The sequence below is a fragment of the Trachypithecus francoisi genome, unplaced genomic scaffold, assembly GCF_009764315.1.
Source record: "Trachypithecus francoisi isolate TF-2019V2 unplaced genomic scaffold, Tfra_2.0 Lachesis_group0, whole genome shotgun sequence".
NCBI lineage: Eukaryota > Metazoa > Chordata > Mammalia > Primates > Cercopithecidae > Trachypithecus > Trachypithecus francoisi.
The window spans coordinates 118685048-118702509 of record NW_022681453.1 but is presented as its reverse complement, the minus strand read 5'-3'; the positions used below and the strand labels follow the sequence as shown (position 1 = coordinate 118702509).

The 17462-nt window shown below is 42.6% G+C and overlaps 1 protein-coding gene across 2 annotated transcripts in view; it reads right to left on the bottom strand.

The window, feature by feature from the left end:
• Positions 1-14346, bottom strand: part of FNDC3B (fibronectin type III domain containing 3B) — a 378980-nt gene extending 364634 nt beyond the window's left edge. The window contains exon 1 of one of the 2 annotated variants that reach the window (XM_033211719.1): positions 14206-14346. The gene's annotated coding sequence lies outside the window, so the exon portion shown is untranslated. Of the gene's footprint in view, positions 1-13345; positions 13495-14205 lie in introns of those variants that run through there. The other variant, XM_033211718.1, reaches the window with a different exon arrangement.
• Positions 14347-17462: the final 3116 nt, after the last annotated feature.

Below are 17462 nucleotides of genomic sequence, written 5' to 3'. Positions count from 1 at the left end.
GTATTTTTAGTAGAGACGGGTTTCACCATGTTGGTCAGGTGGGTCTCCAACTCCTGACCCCAGGTTATCCGCCCACCTCGGCCTCCCAAAGTACTGGCATTACAGGCGTAAGCCACCGCACCCAGCCTAGATTTTAGTTTTCTAGACAATAGACCGGTTGAACACGTGGAAGGCATTCGGCTAATATTTAGCCTTCGTATTCAGCCACCTGGGAACACAGACACTGTGCCAAGTCTAGAGATACAAATAAGATCATGAACCTGAACTACTGAGAAGCCGTGAGATACAGCTGAAAAAAGGTTTTAAATCATTCTAGGGGACCTTAGGAAAGTGTTTTAATGTTTTCGAGTATGCCTTCTCATCTTTGATTCACTCAATGAACACTTATGGGGGCACTCAGTATGTACAAGCTTCTGCTGTGGACACTGGAAACACCTACAGAAAAACAGAATATCTTCCAGAATTATGTTTAATGAAAGTGTGTATATAAATGGATAGATGTACACACACACACACAGAATATACATATGGATGGAATACGTATTTACATGAAAGTGCCTGGCAAGTAGTGAGTGCTGGAAAATTGTTGGCCACTATTACTGCATTTTACATCTGCCTTGTGGTCAGAGGGTTTGGAAGTACAGTGCACAAAAGTGGCCTCATTTCTATATAAAACTGCCAATAGCTGGCTATCATTTTACTCCAAGGAATATGATGATTAAAACCTTCAATTTTGCCCTATCTCCTCTAACTGGAATCCTTTAATCTAAGCACTATTCTCACCTCTTTCCAGCCATTAGATTGAAAACCTTCAAGGGACAGAATACCAAGAGGGCCAACTCCCCAACTCCGAGTTCCCCAAACTTGTCTGATCATATAATTCACCTGAAACACTTAATAAAGATTTCCAGATCCCACCCCAGATCTAAAGAACAAGAGCCCCACAGGCACCGCCCTCTCCAAACACACAGCCCTATAATGTCCCAGGAGATTCTTCTCTTAACAGTCTTTAACTCCCCCTGCAAATAGCTGAGGTCATTCTCCTCAAGTTCTTTCCAAGGCATGCTCTTTGACCCTTTCTCCATGGCTTAGTTTAGCACTAACCAACACTTGGCCAGAATCAACTCTTTCAGCTGGGCCTCCAACAGCTTGGCAAGGCACATTTAGGGGAGGAGAGGGTTTCTGTCCCTTAATATGTCCCTTCTAGAATTTCACTTATAAAAGGATCATTTAAGGCCAGGCGTGGCTCATGCCTGTAATCCCAGCACGTTGGGACGCCAAGGCGGGCGGATCGCTTGAGCCCAGGACTTCCACACCAGCCTGGGTAACATGGCAAGACCCCATCTCTACCAAACAAAAAAAACCACAAAAATCAGCTGGGCACCTTGCCGGAGGCTGAGGTGGAAGGATCACTTGAGCCCAGGAGGTGGAGGCTGCAGTAAGCAGAGATCGCGCCACTGCACTCCAGCCTGGGCAGCAGAGCCAGACCCTGTCTCAAAAAAGAAAAAAAGAAAAAAGACAAAGATTATTTTTTAAAAGGATCATTTAAAACTACCACAAACCTCTCAAAAGTTACATTATGTTAAAAAATAATTCCCTTAACATAATGTGAACTGACTCCAATAAACAAAATGCATGTAATTGAGGGCCCATATTTTCATGGAACACAAATACGGCTTTTCCAAATCAATTCACAATCTAATAGAGACATGAAAAAAGTCATGTATTCTCTGAAGAACATTCATTTCTTTAAAATAGCAATGAATAAAAAGCTAGCTTTGCACTACAGGTGACTCATACCTTTCATCTTCATTTGTTTAATTAAACATTTATTAGTTCCCTATTTGGAGGAAAAAAAGAACACCATGGAAACACAAAAATGCCTAAAATATAGGCCATGTTCCAAAGAGAGTAGGTTCTTTGGCGGTGATTTATGAGATTTTTGACGCACCCATAACCTGGGCAGTATACACTGAAACCAATTTGTAGTCTTTTACCTCTCACCCTCTTCCCAACCTTTCCCCTTGAGTCCTCAAAGTCCACTGTATCATTCTTATTGAAAGGCACTAAGTTTAAATGGTACATTCAAACTGGGGATCCAGCCACACAGCCATCAAATGAACATTTACTGTGTATCCACAATGAAAAGACCCCAAGTTAAATCAGAAATCATCCCCCTACTCACAAATAAGGGAGACAAGGAGACTATTAGGCAATGATGAAAAAGTCAAGTCTTCTGAAAAGTACAGATAAAGTGCTAGAAGACATTTAAGAAAATAGTAAGTTAGGAGAAACCCTGTCTTTACTAAAAAAAAAATTACAAAATTAGCCAGGTATAGTGGCGCATGCCTGTAATCCCAGCTACTCAGAAGGCTGAGGCAGGAGAATGGCTTGAAACCAGGAAGCGGAGGTTGCGGTGAGCCGAGATCGCGCCATCGCACTCCAGCCTGGGAAACAAGAGCGAAACTCCGTCTCAAAAAAGAAAAAAAAGAAAAGAAAAGAAGTTATCTAAAATGATGGCTCTGGAACATAACAAGGATATGCAAAAAAAAAAAAGGGGGGGGGGAGATCATTTTCTTTTGAATAGCCCAAAATCATTTAAGAGCATTCTAAAGCAATGTAGTAATTCTTCATATCGCTGCTGGATATGAGGAGACCATGACTCTCAATACCTTTTGATATAGTAATGACCCTACTGCCAAAGAAATTAGTAGGCCACAAAAGTGATAGCTATGGTATGAAAAGCTCATTGAGTGGAGTTGTATCAAGCCATTTATATATGTAGCAATATATATACACACATTATATAAAGAGTATATACACTATATATACACACTATATACACACACACACACACACACACACACACAAGAAAATATACCCACAGAGGCCAGGCGTGGTGGCTCACGCCCGTAATCCCAGCACTTTGGGAGGCTGAGGCTGGTGGATCACCTGAGGTCGGGAGTTGGAGACCAGCCTGGCCAACATGATGAAACCCCGTCTCCACTAAAAATACAAAAATTAGCCAGGCATGGTGGCACGTGCCCCCAGCTGCTCCAAAGGCTGAGGCAGGAGAATCACATGAACCCGGGAGTTAGAGTTTTCAGTGAGCCGAGATCATGCCACTGCACTCCAGCCTGGGTGACACAGTGAGAAACCATCTCAAAAAAAAAAAAGAAAAGAAAATATACCCACAGAGAATGCACGTACACATTACTATCACACTCTTGCAATCTGACACTGTTTTCCAGGAGTTCTGGAATGAATGGTAAACATTTTGTGGTAGCCAATGGTATGTAATTTTCCTTAAGAACTTACTTGCATTTGAATTTAAATCTTTCCATTAGAATTTTTATCTGACATTTTGAGTATACATACTTTTCATCTGACGTTTAGGCTTTGGTATCCCAACACTTAATGAAAATCTTGCCCATCTTTTGGTAAATGTGATCCAGCTACACTCAACATCAAATACCTCACAAGAAAAAACAGAGGGAGCAGAACCTACTATGCAATCATTAGATGCTAGAGACAAGTTCAGAGGAATAAAACAAAATATATGTGCTTTCTTCCATTCTATCCCTTTTGTAATTTGGTTTTACAGTCTAAGGAACTAAACAATTCTAACACCTAATGCATTTCCAGCATGAGCAAAGAGATGACTTAGACCATTTCTCTTAAACAGAAATCAAAGTTTTTCCACAGTACTAATGTTGTCAAGAATGAATAAGATGTTTAAAGGTTAGGCCGGGCGCCGTGCCTCATGCCTATAATCCCAGCACTTTGGGAGGTAGAGGGGAGCAGACCACCTGAGGTCGGGAGTTCGAGACCAACCTGACCAACATGGAGAAACCCCGTCTCTACTAAAAATACAAAATTAGCCAGGGGTGGTGGTGCATGCCTATAATCTCAGCTACTCAGGAGGCTGAGGCAGGAGAATCGCTTGAACCCAGGAGGCAGAGGTCGGGGTGAGCCAAGTTCACGCCATTGCACTCCACACTGGACAACAAGAGCGAAATTCCCTCTCAAAAAAAAAATAATGTTTAAAGGTTAGAAAATGTGACAGGTCCAACCGTACACCTACTCCTGGATTTCTAAATAACTCACTGTGCTATTCAGGACAGATTATCTTCATGTGCTTACATGGTCTGCAAATATTAATAAACTCCCTGATTCATCTCAATATTAAAATGCCCTTTTTTCCCCTCTAGAGATCTACTTTTAAACATTTTCCTCTTAAAATTAAGTCAGATAATAAAATAAGGAAACTCTCTGATCTCCAAAAAATGGCCTAGGGAAATCTCCATTTACACTGCAACAGACAGATGAAGAAAAAATAACTACCTATATACCTGCCTGAAGTAGACCAAGGGGAGTAAAGAGGCATATGGAGACTGTATAGGATACATCTTCAATATCTACTTTTGCATTTTTTAATTGTCATAAGATATACATAACAAAAAAATTTACCATTTTCTGCATTCAACTTAGTGGCATTACATACTTTCATAATGTTGTACAACCATCGCCACTGTTCATTTCCAGAACTTTTTTATCATCCCAAACAGAAATTCTAAACCCATGAAACATTATCTCTCCGTTTTCCCTTTCCCCAAGCCCTGGTAATCTCTATTCTACTTTTTGTCTCTATGAATTTACCCATCCTAGTCATCTCATGCAAGTAGATATATACAACACTTATATTTTTGTATCTGGCTTATTTCACCTAGCATAATGTTTTCAAGATTCATTCATGTTATGGCATGTATTAGAATTGCCTTCTTTTTTACAGCTGAATAACATTCCACTGTACCATAATATTCCAATATATAATACCATATTTTGTTTATTCATCTGTTGATGGACATGGATCATTTCTACCTTTTAAGTATTGCGAATAATGCTGCTATAAACGCTGGCTTTTAAGTACCTGAGTCCCTGCTTTCTTTTGCGTACAGGAATAGGAATGGAATTGCTGAATCACATAGTATTTCTATGTGTAAATATTTATGAACTACAAAACTGTTTTCCACAGTAGCTGTATCATTTAACATTCCCAAAAGCAATACACAAGGATTCCAGCTCAATATATTTAAGTATTCTCTAATTCACTACTTCAGAATAATGTTTACCTCTATTTCTTAATCAGAATTATTTTTCTTGAGATTAAAAAAACCATGATCGAAAAATCAGAAACAGCATCTAAATACTTTTATTATTTTCTCTCCCATTGAATGATTTAAACAGTAAAAGATATGGAAGGTATAGAATGGGTTTTTTAAAACCTTTAAAATATTAAGAGAAAATGAAGCATATCCTAGAAATACATTAAGTATCCTATACGTACAACTTGTACTGTAAAAACTGGTCAAATCTGACCCCTAAGTAGTCACATACTAGAAAACCTCGCATATGAGTAACTGAGTATGAAACATAAAATATCCAGAAATCTTTTAAAAGAAACTTACTCTTATTACTGGCAAGTTCATACAGTACCTGGAACTAAGCTGCCCAGGAGGATCTTGCTTTAGTAAAAGTAGAGGAGGAGGACATGTAATTAGCTTATCTAAATACTAAACTCAGGACTCTCCACAATCCTGCCCAAACACGAAGGCAGAAGAAATGAGCTAAAAGCAATAATGATGTTCTTAAACCTTTAACACCTGCTCTCACCAATCTGCCATCAAATGCTTACACGTGACAAAACAAGTTAACAAGTAGCAAAACAAACGTCCCTAGAAAAACACCAAAACCAATAAATAGGCATAGTTGGAGTCTATTGGTAGAGTGGAGTGGGGTGGGGTGGGGGAGGCAGATATTGTGCTTATTGTTGTGATATATTTTGCAAGCAAATAATATAGTTCTACCCATTGCTGGTAAACTGTAGTTCACATGATAGCATTGAGTCAATCAACATTTATTTCATGGCAATCCACAGAGAATACTGACTTTCCAGGGGCTTCTGTATCTCTATGCAAAGACCACCAGCAGTCCAGCATCATCAGTGAATGCATTCTGCACTTTCATACTGCTTTTAAGTAAACTGATTTTTCCCAAGGTGCTTAAAAGTGGTTTGTTATTTTAATTAGGTAAATATTCCTCAAGATCTATTTCAACTTGATATTTACAGTAAAACCTTTTCATATAGAATAGGCAGCCAAACTTTATCCTAGCCTTGCCTGGATAATTGCAAATCCCTAATTAGTTACATCTAGAACAATGGAGTTATTTTTAATAGAGACCCCTCTTTCATAGGCTATAGGGAATCTTAAATCCCTTAAAAATAAATTAAACCATTATATTTCCTGGGATCTTAGAATCTTCAATTATTTCTAAAACATCCTACCTTTGTTCATGTATAAAGATCACTTTCTAGACAATTATTTCAACAGAAAACTTTTCATAATTGTGAGTTAAGATCATTTAAGTAAGTTTTTTTTGTTTTGTTTTGTTTGTTTGTTTGTTTTTGAGATGGAGTCTCGCTCTGCCGCCCGGGCTGGAGTGCAGTGGCCGGATCTCAGCTCACTTCAGCTCACTGCAAGCTCCGCCTCCCGGGTTCACACCATTCTCCTGCCTCAGCCTCCCGAGTAGCTGGGACTACAGGCGCCCGCCACCACGTCCGGCTAGTTTTTTGTATTTTTTAGTAGAGACGGGGTTTCACCGTGTTAGCCAGGATAGTCTCGATCTCCTGACCTCGTGATCCACCCGTCTCGGCCTCCCAAAGTGCTGGGATTACAGGCTTGAGCCACCACGCCCGGCCTAAATAAGTTTTTATGACTAGTTGGCCTTTATGAAAATCTTTACTACTCTTTCCAGGGTAAAAACAAAGATATATCCTTAAATTCTAATATAATTTAGAAGCCTTCAAGTCTAACACAGCCTGAAGGTGCTCCAGTTTTAGTATTTCTCAAATTTCAGAAGGTAGCAAAGAATTGAACTTAACCACCATCCTGCCTCAGGAGTTTGGTGGTAGATACTGTTCTCTATACAAGATTCCAAAAACATCAGAACAGAATAGAATATTCCATTAACAAAGAACCTGGTCTAGATCTCAATAAATGCATTCTGAGTCAATAAACAAGTAACTGAAATGAAATTACATTTTAAGCTCAAAAAGAATCATTTAACACAAGACACACTTTGATACTTACTAGAACCTCAAATAACACTAACTGTGACTCAACACCATTTCAGAAAAATCCCCCACCACCCCGCAAAATGGTTATTTGAAGCTGATGAGGTATTTTAATAATATTATAAAAACAAAACAGGGCCGGGCAACGTGGCTTATACCTATAATCCTAACACTTTGGAAGGCTGAAGCAGGGGTACTGCTTCAAGCCAGAAGTTAGAGACCAGCCTGAGCCACAGAGTGAGACCCTGTCTCTATAAAAATAAAAAAAAAATTAGCTAGGCATGGTGGTGGTGTGAACCTATAGTCCTAGCTATAGCCCTACTGGGGAGGCTGAGGTGGAAGATCACTTGAGCCCAGGAGTTCGAAGCCATAGTGAGCTATGATAGAGCCACTGCACTCTAGTAGCAGTGAAATGCTGTATCTTAAAAAAGAAAAAGAAAAAAAAATTAGAAGCCAGTGTCTAAACTGACACTGAGTATTGCCAAGGGCATCAGAAATTCTGATCCAACACTGACAGAATGCTAAACTTGCATATCTTAACTGGGGAGAAACAAAGAAAAATTCAAGAATCAAATATTTTCAAACTGACAAACATCCTCATCTGTATGTAGATGGCTGACCACAACTGTCTATCGATCTTATGTGATTTATACTTGGTGGTTTTAAAAACATTTCTGTCCCCTGATCTTCAACTGGCACCCGACATACCTTCTGTTTCCAAGAACTGGTCCTTGACATTAAACCCGCACCATAAACAAACTCCCCTCCAGGTGAGCTTGTTACTAGGGTCTGACCTCTCACTGGATATACCTTGCAAAGTGCTCAAATACCATCAAGTCGTCCTTCCAGTTGAGCCTGTGCTTGTCTACCTGCCCCTATCTAGCCACAATAATTCAAGCATTCTCTCCCTCTTTAAAACACATAATACCATAACCATACTATGTATTTTAAGGGAAAATACATATATAAAGACACTCAGAAACTAAAGTACAAAGCTTCTCCTCAACCACCTAAGTGAATTCTCAACAGCTTTAAGAGTGAGAATTAATTTACTTGAAAATAATGTCTTACCACATAAAAATCCCACTTAATGGATTAACCTCATTAACATGAAGAAAAGGCAATTGTGATTTCTAAAGTGGAAAGGCAGGTAGGTTGCAAAGATTCCCCTATACTGAAAATATGATTCTTTTCCATTCTTAGCTGTAATTGCTGAAAGCTCAAGTAATAGGCTAAGATAACATACAAGGAGTAAAACCTTATTCCTCTATCATTCAGTACTGAAAGTTCCTCTAAGAGACTGCACTTTTCCCCCCTACCTCAAAAACAGACCTGAATCAAGCCTGGCCTGCCCACTTCAGCAATACTAGCGCAGCTACAGACCAACTTCCCAAAAACACAGATATGGGACAACTTACGTACAGTACAACTTTGGAGAGGTCACAAATCACCTATTCCATTAGGAGTGGGGTGAAAATAAAATACAACATCTAAAGCTTGGACCTTATTTACTGATCACAAAGAGAAAAATAAATCATTTTTCCAACTGTCCAAGCACAATTTGGAGGTCTCTGAAAATGTGCAAAGAAATACCATAGGACCAGCTCAGTTTTAAACTTTGGAATTTAATGAACTATGGAGTTTGTATAAGGCTTTGCCAAACACTTTTCAATACACTGACTCATTAATCCCTTGTGACAACCATTTGAAAAGGTATGAGTTAGATCTTTCCTCCTTATATTAAAATGAGGAAACCCAGACTAAGAGAGATCCAAAAGCTGATTAAGGACCCAGCTAGAAAGTAAAGTCATCCCTTGACAGAGAAGATATTCTGATTTCAAACTGATGCTCAGATGTGGCCCTCAATCTTTGTCCATCATTTAAACATCTTTATTCCTTAAGATTATAGTAAATTTGTCATTTGTATTAAGTACTTGGGGATGTCCTACAAATCAAACCATATGTCATGGGTTAAATCATGTTTCCTATATTTGTCACACTCACTAGGACACTATAATCCTATTTATAACATGGTTCTTACCCTGAAAATAGTACAGTGATATCTTATCCTTGAAAATAGTACAGTGGTCCCAATGGTCAGGAATGGGTATGAACAGGATGTTTCAGTTATCTGCACAGTCTCAGTAACTGACGCCTTACCTGCAGTTGAATTAACAATTTTCAAAGAGCTGGAAGCAATGTAATTCACGTAACACTAAAATAACTTAAAACAATTTAAAGATAATTTACAGACATGGGTCCTTCAGGATATGTCTAAAGATTATGAACTGCAATTATCCCTGGACAGTACTATAACTATGGAAGATACAGTAGATTCAGATATACTTATACTGAACCTGGCAGTTGCCTCTTAAAAATCCTAATAAAAAGAGATTACATTATAATTTGCCTTTTCCTGAGGGTAGTGCACCAAAAAAAAAAAGGTATTGGGTTATTGGATATGTATAGATAGAATCCAATCTAGATAAAAGAATGCTTACTTTAACATGAGTTGGAATATTCACCATTCCATACAAAATCAGAAAGTTGTTGAAATTCCTTTTAGCAAATGAAACTCTAAAATTCAATGAATTTAAATTAAATCCATTAATCAGAAAAGTATTTGATCATCTGCATCAAACAGATCTTTCTTACTGTTTTAATCTTACACATATTCTTCCCAATTCATGGATGAATCCAATGTGTTTGATATTTGATTTTTATACTCTGATAGTAAAAGAATAATTTTGATTCTTCAGATTACTTCTGCAGCTACATAAGGAAAAGTGAATAATGGTTTACTGATACTTATGAAGTCATCTGAAAAGAACTGTCCAAAGAATGGATGAACATGGGTATGAGAGGATCATTTTTTTCAACTTTCTAATACTGACTTTTCATATTGTTTCCTATTTGTACTCTTTTATTACACTAAAATAACCAACAAGCTCTGACTTTTTCAGCAATTCCTATGTACAATTCCTATATTAAACCAAAAAAGAACATATCATTTAAAGTTTTTTCCACCGGCTTTAACTATGACATGTAAGCATTGTTTTTAAAACCAAATAGTTAACAAATAATATGCATATTTTATCCACTCTACATAGGAAAGCAAAGTTGAGCTATAGCTAACTCAGTCTTTAAGTTCCATTTAAGGCTGAATGTAACTTCTGATATCATAGAACAAAGAAAAATGAACTAAGAGATCTGAAGAGCAGTATGCAGCCTGGACAACATAGTGAGACCTGTCGCTACAAAATAATAATAATAATAATAATAAATATCCTGACATGGTGGCGTGCACACCTGTAGTCCCAGCTACTGGAGAGGCTAGGGTAAGAGGATCACTTCAGCCTGGGAGGTGGAGGCTACAGTGAGCCGTGATCATGCCACTGCACTCCAGCCTGGGTAACAGAACGAGACTCTGTCTCAAAGTAAAATAAAGAGCAACATGACCAAGCTACACGTGAAAGATTTGAGAGTTAAAAAGTTCTACACTTTGCTCTCCAATATGGTAACCACTAGCCACAAGTGGAAATTTAACTTTAAAATAATTACAAGTAAATAAAACTTAGGCCGGGTGCGGTGGCTCACACCTGTAATTCCAGCACTCTGGGAGCCCAAGGCGGGTGGATCACCAGAAGTCAGGAGTTCGTCACCGGCCTGGCTAACATGGTGAAAACCCGTCTCTGCTAAAAAATATAAAAGTTAGCCGGACGTGGTGGCAGGCGCCTGTAATCCCAGCCACTCGGGAGGCTGAGGCAGAAGAACCACTTGAACCCGGGAGGCGGAGGCTGCAGTTAGCCGAGATCGCGCCACGGCACTCCAGCCTGGGAGGCAAAGCTAGAATCCATGTCAACTCGCCAGGCGGAGGTGGCAGTGAGCCGAGATTGCACCACTGCACTCACTCCAGCCTGGGCGACAGAGCGAGACTCCATTTCAAAAAAAAATAATTAAACTGTTGTTTCTCAGTCCACTAGTTACATTTCAAAGACTCAGTTACATGTGCCTTGTGGCTGCTATACTGGACAGCACAGACAGAACCATTTCCAACACTGAAGAAAATTCCATTGGATGACACCGTTGGTAGCTACGTGATCTTATGCAAGTTACTTAATTTCTGTAAATCTCAATGCCCTTATTTGTAAAGTGTGCATAACACAACCTAAATCGAAAGACTATTAGAATTTTAATGAGATAATGTATAAAAGCACAGGAATTAGTGCTTAGTACACATCAGATATCCCAGAAAGGAGCTATTAACACAATCCTGTATTAAACTTTCGTCTATAATGGTGACCCTCAACAAGTCACTTTCCCTTCCGGGGCCTCATTTTCCAAACTGACAAATGTGGGAAATTCTTCTAGTTAGCTTCTAATGAACCTATTAATCAAATGCTACCAGGTTAAATAAAGTATTGAGCAAAAGGAGCACAAACTCCTACTGAGTAAACTGTTAGCTAGGCTCTAAAAGCCTAGAGCTTCCTCACAGATCCCAAGCATTCTTCAAGAAACCCCAGAAGACTGGCTCTCCAATATAACCCATCGTCTGATGTGCGCTATTTATAAAGTCTGTCTTAAAAGATTACCGGAATATCTTTCTGAAATTGTGTATACTGTAATTAGAAGCTACAACCTCCTATTTCATGATGAGATCCTGCAGTTTTAACATCTTTTAAATGAACGCTATCTTTACAGATGAATTTTTTTTTTATCTTAAAGTCACTTAAACCACAACACTTTAAAAGCACGTGAGTTTAAAAACAATTTTGTAATGACTGATTTTTTTTTTTTTTAAATCAACTATGCCTCATTCTCAGTCAGCCTGTGGGTGCCCCTCTGGTATCTAAACAAAGTGAGAATTGTACCTTCATGGGTGAGGTCCTTTTGCAGGGCCAGAAACATGCCCAGAGACTTTATCCTCGTTAACAGCTGCTCCCAGGGAGCCAGGAAATTTACTGATCCAGTAAATTTCAGAGTCAGCCTCCAATGAGGGGGAACCAAGGGCCCCCACAAAAGGCACAAAACCAGCGCTCCCGGCTGCTATCCACTGTGGGGCGTTGCCCAGGCACCCAGGGTCACAGCTTTAACCTAGGGGTGGAGGAGCAACTCCGGCAGCAGAAATCATTACGGAGCGAAGCAATTTTGCCCAAGGCCTGAAGCCTCAAAAAAAAAAAGTATTATTCCAGAGCAGATTCCTTTTCTTCCGGGTCTGTCTGCTCCTTCTGACTCTTTGCCCACAACCACCGTGCCTCCCCATTCTCAATGCCCCACCTCCTGCCACATTTATTTAAAAAAAAAAAAAAAAGAACGAGGAGGAGGAGAAGAGAAGGAAGGAAGGAAGGAAGGAAGGAAGGAAGGAAGGAAGGAAGGAAGGAAGGGAGGGAGGGAGGGGAAGGGAAGGGAAGAGAGGGAGAGAGGGAAAAGGAGGGAGGGAGGGAAGAAAAAGGAAGGAAGGAGAGAGGAGTAAGAAAACGATTTTAAAAAGCTTATTCCCTCTCCCTTAGCTTTCCCTAGGAAGGCCTGGAAACCGGAGGAAATTCAAATCAAATTAGTTGCACATTAAAAAATAAACAGACAAGCAATCAGGAGGTGCCCACCCAACAAAAGACCTCACCCGTTCCAAAATATGATTAAGCTTGGGAGGGAAGAGGGGGAGGGGAACTAGAAACCAGCAGGGATGGAGAGATAAACCTGTGGATTTTTGGCCCCAGCGTTGACCCATTGCGGCCAAATTCTAAATTTTGTTTAAAGAAAATGCTGAGTTGAGGAGAAAAGAAAATAAAAAGTTATAACTTTTAAGGAAGTCTGCAAACGGCAATGTCTGGATAAAATGCCATTGCTTCCCTTCGTCTGGGATGGCAGGGTGGGAGCTGAGATTCCAAAAGCTCCAACTCCGACCCCGCACTCCTGGAAGCCTCCCCGCCAAAGGCGCCGCCGGGCGGCGCAGCCCAGTCTCCCGAGACGGCGGGTCCGGGTCCTCCGGCTCCCACGGGACGCCAGGACCCGGACCTCTGGGAAAGTTCGCGGGCACAGCCAGAGGCCCCACTTTCTGCCGAGAGTGACAGGCCCTTCCCACGCCTGCCGGCCCCAGCCCAGCCGCGGGCACCAGACGGTCCGCGCGGCCTCTCCTGGCCGCCTCGGGGAGCAGATTCCGCCCGCCCGCCCCACCCCCGGCCGAGGCGCCCCTCGGGGTGACTGACTGACCGGAGCTCCGCTGGCCCACACACCGGGTCGCCCGCTCCTTCCCGCCGCGCCCCGCTCCCCCGCCCAAGCTTCCAGCCGCCAGGCTCGCCAAGTCCGGCCGCGGCCGCCGGTTACCGCCCCCAGCCCGGGGGGAGCCCGGGGGGCAGGACGGGGAGGGAGGACGTGGCGCGCTCGGAGGTGGCCAGCAGCGGGGCGGGGAGTGTCCCGGAGAGGCCCAGCCGGGGGCGGGGGAGCCAGGCCGGCGCAAGCTCGAGACCCTCCCCGAGAGCATCCCCGGGTTCGAGGCCCCCGACTGCCCCCGCCGGCGCGGAGAGGCGGCCCCAACTTCCAGCCCCACTTCTCACACCCGCCCTCTTCCCTCCACCATATGGAAATCTACAGCCTCAGAAAGTGACACGTCGAAGATTCCTCGGCCTCGCCGCCCGCCCTCCCCCTCCTGGGCAGCGTTCCTGCCGCGGAGATTCCGGGAGGGGGAGCGGATTCCTCGGACAAAATCTGCTGGGAAGGCTGGGGGTGGGGGGGAAGCCGAGAGCCACTGCCCCAATTTTTCTTTTTTAAGGGGAATCTACTCGTTTCTTTCACTCCTGCAAACCCCGAGGCAGGGGGCACAGGCGGGGAACCCGACCCCAGCAAGGCGGGGGCCGCCCCCTCGCGGGTCCCGCGTTCCCGGGGTGGCCAGGCGAGCGCGGGGCGCCCCAGCACTCCGGCGCCAAGTTTTTGCCGGGAAGCCCAGGGCGCTCCCGGGACAGGGACGCACTTTGGCGGACTCGGCGTCAGGCCGGGGCTTTCCAGTGCACCGGACCCGGCGATTGCGCGCGGGGTCCAGGTCTCCTTCGGTTCCCGGCTCCTGCACGCCTTACCTTCCCTAGGGCTGAAACGCGGGGCTCCGGGCGCACCACACACCGGGTCGCCCACGCCTTTCCAGCCGGCAGCCCGAAGGATTCCTGACGCCCCCTTGCTGCTCCCGCCGCCGCCGCTCTCCTCCTCCTCCAGCCGCCGCCGCCGCCGCTCAAATAACTACCAGGAGGGTTTGATGGGGGATTCCGCCATGTCAATGATGTCGGGACCACATGGGGATTTGGGGCCCGCCCACTACCGTAAACCGCCGAGTATACCTGCCGCCACACTCGCAGGCTCGCAGAAGCTGTTGTCCCCGGCCCTGCCTAGCTAAGCAGAAACTCCTTTTGGTTCAGCCAGACTAAAGAAACCTGACGCTTAGGAAGCTAACAACTCCTGAATGGCGAGGGCTGCGCGTTCTCCAGATCGCCAAAATAATGTAAAGGCAATGTTTACTCAGTGATAATTAAGCCTAAGACTGACTTTTTTCCATTTACACATATATTTCCCTTTTTGTTGTTAACCCCCACAGCAACCTTGTGAGCTATATTACTCCCTATTTCCCACAGCATTTTGTTCATACAGCTAACATAGTATGAGCAAATTTTATTATACTTAAGTTAAAATCTCTATTTCCTCTTTCTTCTTTTTGTTTTGTATTTTGTTGTTTTGGGGACCGCAGGCACTGGGCAAGCATGAGCCACCACACCCTTTTTTTTCTGGGGGGGAGAGTAGAGAGGGGGTCTCAATAGGTTGCCCAGGCTGGTCTGGAACTCTGGAACTCAGATGATCCTCCCGCCTCGGCCTCCCAAAATGTTGAGATTACAGGCGTGAGCCACCTCAGCCAGCCTTATTTCCCAATGCGTTTCTCAAGGATAGAGACTGTTGCTTACTTTTATCTTTATATCTGTAAAGGACAAGGGACAAGGACCACAATAGGACTCATTAAATAACTGTTGAGTTTATATTAAGTCAAATGTAATGTAGTTCTGTTGTACAGTCTCGAAGAGGTTAACAGACTGCATCCCTTGCCACCCCTCAAATTAGTCAGGAGACAAGAGAGCAAAAGTTAGCCTAGAGAAGCCCCTGCCATCCATAGCTGTCCAAGTATTCTGAATGTCAGCCTCAACTATTAAGCTACAAAGGAGCATTCAGGGAGTCACCAGAGACAATGTATTACTTCTGTTAACCAAAAAATAATAATAACAGTACATAACACTCTATTAAAGTCTAAAGAACACTGAGAAATAGCTCCTTCCCTTGTACAATTTGCCATTTTTGGGGGGATATTTTTGCCTTTTTTTTTTTTTTTTCTTGGAGGCAATGGTGAGTCCAGAGACATGGGGACCTCTCTCCTAAATGGCTTATTTCCTGCGGAGTTCCTCAAAGGGGAAATTGAAGCAATCCTTCTATAACACAACTCCAATTCTGGGTTATAGTCCTGTGTGAGAAGGGTGGGGGGGAAGCAGTAGTTCCTTAGTGCCAATAGCGTACAGTCCAATAGATCCCATTTGCATCCAAATGCCTTCTCTGGCTCCAGACTCTTTGGCTTCCTCAGGTGCCATGCCTTCGGCACAGCTCATCACTCATGGCTCCAGAAGGTACCTGTGTCCCTTTGTATGTGCCTTCCGTCTGAAATATACTTCTTCCCTATTTAAGATCATTTACTCCTCCTTGATCTCCGCCTAAAACCACTACCTCATTTCCTCCCTACAGTCTCATATTTCTTTTCCCCACAATCCTATAATCCTTGTCAGTTCTCACATTGCTCTGAAGTTAGTTTTTGTTTGTTTGTTTTTTGTTTTTTGTTTTTTTGGGTTTTTTGTTTGTTTGTTTGTTTTTGTTTTTGAGGCTAGAGTGCAGTAGCACAATAGCAGCTCACTGCATGGTCAAGCTCCTAGGCTCAAGTGATTCTCCCACCTCAGCCTCCCAAGTAGCTGGAACTACAAGTGTGTGCCATCACACATGGCTAAATTTTTTTGTTTGTTTTTCGTAGAGACAGGCTCCCACTTTGTGGCTGAGGCTAGTCTCAGACTCCTGAACTCAAGCAATCCTCCTGCCCCAGGCTCCCAAAGTGCTGGGATTACAGGCATGAGCCACTGCACCCAGCCTGAAATTAGTTATTCTTTATCTCTTCCACTTGACTGAGTTTTGTTCATGTTTGTATCCCTAGTATCCACCTAGAATTCTGCTTTGAGTAGAAGACCCCCTTATGTTTGATGAATGAATTAATTGTAAAGTATGCAGAAGAATCTGAATGACTAGGTCAGTGAGCAAACTTCAGAGTGTGAAAGGTCAAATTCAGGTTGAAGGACAAGCTTGGCAGAGGAGGTAAAAGTAGGCAAGAGAAATTTGGAGGAAAAATTTATTTATTCCTGTTTCTTCCACTAAACTGAATTTCTTCTTATTAGGAAGAAAAGAAATCAATGTACATATGATGCTTTATAATTTCACATGCATGTTCATATATATGATAGTGTTTCATTCATCTTCTTTGCCCTAACACCTAACACCAGTTTTGGCACAGAAAATAAGCCCATTAAATGTTTGCAAAAGGAGAGGAAGTATGGTACAGTGGAGAGAGTACAGAATATAATGAGAGAAAAGTCAGTGATGTTGGGCATAAAGTTCTCTGAACCTGAATTTTCTTATTTGTTAAATTGTGATCTTTAATAAACCTCTGGCCAAGGTTGTTGTATAAAAAACTCAAGCACCTGGTACTCAGTAAATAAATATTGGTTACTCCTTGAATTAATGAACAAATGAGTAAATGAATTAATAAAGATATCTTTCTTTTTTTTTTTTTTTTTTTGAGACAGAGTCTCGCTCTGTCGCCCAGGCTGGAGTGCAGTGGCCGGATCTCAGCTCACTACAAGCTCCGTCTCCCAGGTTTACGCCATTCTCCTGCCTCAGCCTCCGGAGTAGCTGTGACTACAGGCGCCCGCCACCTCGCCCGGCTAGTTTTTTTGTATTTTTTAGTAGAGACGGGGTTTCACCATGTTAGCCAGGATGGTCTCGATCTCCTGACCTCGTGATCCACCCGTCTCGGCCTCCCAAAGTGCTGGGATTACAGGCTTGAGCCACTGCGCCCGGCCAAAGATATCTTTCTTAAAAGAATTAATAGGACAGAATTGGAAGTTTCAGAGGAGAAGGTGGAATTTGTGATAGAGGGCTCTCACCTACACTTTGAGGGATTTCAATTTAATACAGTGAGAACACTGTGGGATTATTGAGGCATGAAGTAATTGAAATAGGTTTCAAGGTTATCTTAGCAGCAGGA